Consider the following 5,000-nt stretch of genomic DNA (forward strand, 5'->3'; position numbering starts at 1 on the left):
ATTCAGCTATGTAGTATTTTCTCTATATTAGGTTTTTGGTCCTTTGGCAATTTTCTGTGTATCAGTGAATCTGTTGTTAGTGAGATGTAATGAATCAATGCTTTACATACAATAATACTATACAGCTCTACATGTAAATTCTAGTAGCTGCATTAAGCCATTCTGATGACTTTACAAATCTGACTAGAATTTGCACCAACTAAACCAGACAATGAATCGTTATTTATTTATATCATAGAAGCTGCTTTTAACACTCAACTTTAATGAGATATATGACTCATAAAAAAAGGGTGGCTTGAATAAACATATCGAAAATACACCTAAGAACGATTATGTTAAGAATCATTATAATGATTACTTCATTTTAAATTAAAGAACATAGTCCCAAAGTTCACAGTTGTTTTAAGGTAATTCACTATCGGTTGGCGTGTTGCATTATTTACTAAATTTAAAATGTATAAACTTTATGTAATTAGCATGCAGAATGAACAGTACTTTGTAAACAGTCCCATAGACTCCTGCATATGTAGTAAACTATTTCTTCAGCCATACTTAGTTGAGAACATTTATTAAGAACATTTCTAAGAAATACTGCAGATTATAAGAAAAATGAATGAAAATGTGTAAGGCAGTCTTCTTAATAGATGCACATGTAAAAACAACTTTATTGATGTCTGCAGAACATAACATATGATAAAGGACATTTACTTGTATATTTCCAATGGTGATGGACAGGTTGACAGATGAGATTAGACAGGAGGCCCTGTGGACTATGATGTTTGCAGATGACATTGTGATATGTAGTGAGAGTAGGGACAGGTTGAGGAGACCCTGGAGAGGTGGAGATATGCTTTAGAGTGGAGCGGAATGAAGGTCATCAGGGCTAAAACAGAATATATGTGTGTAAATGAGAGGGGGGTAGAGGAATGGTGAGGATGCAGGGAGTAGAGTTGGTAAAGGTGGATGAGTTTAAGTACTTGGGATCAACAGTTCAGAGTAATGGTGAGTGTGGAAGAGAGGTGAAGCAGAGAGTACAGGCAGGGTGGAATGGGTGGAGAAGAGTGTCAGGAGCGATTTGTGACAGACGGGTACCAATAAGAGTGAAAGGGAAGGTCTACAAGAGGGTAGTGAGACCAGCTATGTTATATGGGTTGGAGACAGTAGCACTGACGAAAAGGCAGGAGTCAGAGCTGGATGTGGCAGAGTTAAAGATGTTAAGATTTGAACTGGGTGTGACTAGGATGGACAGGATTAGGAATCAGTATATTAGAGGGTCAGCTCAGGTTGGACAGTTTGGAGACAAAGCAAGAGAGGCGAGATTGCGTTGGTTTGGACATGTGCTGAGGAAGGATGCTGGGTATATTGGTAAAAGGATGCTAAGGATGGAGATGCCAGGTAACAGGAAAAGAGGAAGGCCTAAGATAAGGTTTATGGATGTGGTGAGAGAGGACATGCAGGCGATTGGTGTGAAAGAGCATGATGCAGAGGACAGGAAGAAATGGAAACAGATGATCCACTGTGGCGACCGCCAATGGGAAAAGCTGAAAGAAGATGATGATGATGATGATTTGAATGTATGTATGTATGTATGTGTCTTAAATACGGAGTGGTTGCCTCAGTATGAGCTTATAAGTACTTAGCTGAAATATAAAGCTAAATTCCTGCTGATTACCTAGTATGTTGTCCTGATTCTTGATACCTTGCCTAAAACTGTTTAGATACAATGACACTGATGCAAATGAAAGGACATAGACAACAGAAAGTGCCTGCTGTTATGAGTAGAGAACAAGCAACATTCTTCATTATTCAGTTGTACTAAATCATTAATTAATATATTAAGTTCTTGGAATAATTACCCATCATATGCTTTGACAATGGCTAAATAGTGCAAGTTTTATTTTAGCTTTCTTCAGAACTTCCCTTTATTTTATTATCTGGTGTACTTATTCTGTGCCAGCCTGCTTCCACCTTACTTATGCTCTGTGGATTTTCATTGCCAGGGCAATATCCTGGCTGTGCTTCCAGTTTAATGGGTTGTATACGTGGACTTCGCTGTTAAAAAACTTTGTTCCATCTTGTACTGAGAACACCCTAGCTGACTTTCTCAAGCCTACTGTAAGTCTCTGGCTCTAGTAGCCCTGCTATTATTGAGCTATTTCTGATACTTTGGGCCTGTTTTCTTCTGGGATGATTCATATGAGTATTTCATTTTAACATGAACTCTATCTAAATCTGCATCTAAAGCTGTTTTGGACTTAACCTTCGTACCTTGGACTTTTTTGACACTTCATTTTTTTCCTGTGTTTTTTTTTTATATTTATTATCTGTTATGGTTAATTTGGTATTGATCTTACTATTTTTGTTTTTATGGGACTTTATGAAATATTTGTTTAAATCTTAGTTACAAACATCACAGATGTTGATCAATCTCACCTTCTCTAATGTACCCACAGTTCCCTCAGGTAATCTGGGACAAGAAGATGAGACTTCATTATTGTAACTTCATTTAGGATGTTATAGCCTAATGCCAGGTCTGTACACAAGACATGCACTGTATCTGAATAGTTGCATGAAATGGACATGGTTTTCATAATGAAGACATAACGAAGCAAAACTTCAGTCCGTTCTTAGCAGCCAAGATACCCCAGGACTTTCCATTATACAATTTGCTAGACTGGATCAGGCCAGTAATGGTGCTGCAACTTTCTATTGTTTCAGCTTTGAAGTGAAGAAAATGAATGCTAAAGATACCAACTCCTTTGAATTTGTCATGGCAACAAGAGTAAACTGTGAGTACCTATTCATAAACCAATTAGAGTGAGGATTTCCTTTAAGAGTTCACTGTCTATGCTGCCAGTGCCTAGGTGGTTTATTCCTGACAACATCAACATAAGGACAAGTGAAGCATAAGTGGCACTTATTAAAGAATTCCAGTATATTATGAAGGAATTCTGAACTGCACAGGTAATTACTGTTGGTACTCATTTTTCATCTATATACTGGCTTTGTCTTTTGCTTAGGATTATGTCCACCCCATCTGAAATCCCCCAACCTACATCTGGTACAATGTAGGTACTTTAGCCTGCTGAACGTAGACTGTTTAAAACCCATGCTGTACCAGTACCTTCCAGAGCTGCAGAGCTGGAAATGCAACTCACGTGGTTGATTTGTACTATGGGGCACTCACAGTGACATATGGCATCTTAGCCCCAAACTATGTATGTCTAGCTCACTTTAGACTACAAGGACCATGATTTCACTGAACTTCATCATCATCAGAGGACTGGGTGTAGCTTAAACACAGGAAGTGGTGGTATGAATCATGCAAACTGAGGACAAGTTTATCCGGAACATTCAGCTTTCATTTTACAAGGAAAATGAGTTCCTAAAAGAAGTTTGTGCACTTGTGTTGGGTGATTTCTGAGGTGGCAAACTGTCTGCTCTTTTCTCTCTGATTAGGAAGATGTGCAGTCAAGATTCCCTGACCACCCAGAAGACATCTGTTTTTCTTTCTGAGGAACACAGTCTTGCAGCTTGGTTCTTTATTGTTGCATTTTCTTCAATAAGACTGGGTTTTACACACACACACACACACACACACACACACACACACACACACACACACACACACACACACACACACACACACACTGTCAGTCCATTCCACTGCATAAGCAGGGTACACTGTCAGTCCTTTCCACTGCATAAGCAGGGTACACTGTCAGTCCTTTCCACTGTATAAGCAGGGTACGCTGTCAGTCCAACAGAAGTTCTATCATCTTCTACTTGGTGTGCCATCCTGTTACCCAATTATGTTTTTTAACGTGTATAACTACCTTCAGTTTTAACCCTGCTTCCTGTCCTGTCCTGCACCAGATTTTTGCAGTTTTGTTTTCAGATATTTTTTTCTGTCTACACTTACAGTGGCCTTGGCTAATCTTACCCAGACAACGACTGGCTTAGACCCTGAAGACCTGTTTTGAAAAAAGGGATGATGTGTGTTGTTATTTATGAGGGAACAGTATCTATGACCTGTCCCAGTCTGGCTTTCATTCTGGACACAACATGAATATCAGGGTCTTTACAATCTCTTACTGGTGAGAGACCATCATAATTATTCTCATCTAGTCCTGTTGGGTGTCTTGTCTGTATCTGACGCAGTGGATCATCAAAAGTATGTTGGATTATCTAAATTCCTACTAAAGCATCACTGGTGCAGTTTTGGACTGGTTTGCTTCCTACCTTTCTAGACATGCAAAATGAGTAGTGGCACAGGGCAGAATATCACAGGTTCCATATTACGCATATTATTATTCATTGTGCATCTGCTTCCCCTAGAAAATGTTATATGAAGGAGAGGGGCACAATACCATTTTTACACTGACGGCATGCATTATAACTTTCCTTTCTTCAAGAATCTGTGGATAATGCTAGCAATGTGAAGTACTGGGCTACAAGCAATTAACTGTCATCCATGATTGGGTGACAGTTAATCGCTTGAAGCTTAATATCTCAAAGATGGTAGCCATAGCTGCATGTGCCATTTTGAAGGATTCATCATAGCAGTCTAACATCATCTACTGTGGTAATAAACTCGAAGATGCATAATCTGTGTGTTGTTTCTGAGAACAAGCTATTCTGCAAGGGCCAGGTTTCAGCTGTTGTCAGAGCTTTCTCTTTTCTTCTTAGGTGCACTGTATTTATAAGCACATTATTGCACATTTGGTTCAGTCACTGGTATCCTCCTAAATGGACTACTATAATGATCTGCTCCTAGTGGTTTTTGACTGTGACACTTTACAGAAGGTTCAAAGTTCCACTTCAGTGTACTTCCTGGGATATCTCTTTACCAGCACATGGCATCAGATCTGCATTGTCTGAACTGCACTGTCTGAACAAGCTGCCAGGTCATCAGCAGACTGTACTTAAAGAAGTTTGTTCAAGTAAACTAAAAGTATAATATACTATAAAACATTCAATATGACAATATAAGTTGGTCG

At 39.0% G+C, this 5,000-nt stretch overlaps 1 protein-coding gene across 2 annotated transcripts in view; it reads right to left on the reverse strand.

The window, feature by feature from the left end:
* Positions 1 to 5,000, reverse strand: part of LOC122801533 (interleukin-1 receptor type 1-like) — a 786,539-nt gene that overhangs the window by 645,749 nt on the left and 135,790 nt on the right. The gene's annotated exons all lie outside the window — the stretch shown is intronic.

The sequence above is a fragment of the Protopterus annectens genome, chromosome 5.part0 (genome assembly GCF_019279795.1).
Source record: "Protopterus annectens isolate FY-2018-M chromosome 5.part0, PAN1.0, whole genome shotgun sequence".
Lineage (NCBI taxonomy): Eukaryota > Metazoa > Chordata > Ceratodontiformes > Protopteridae > Protopterus > Protopterus annectens.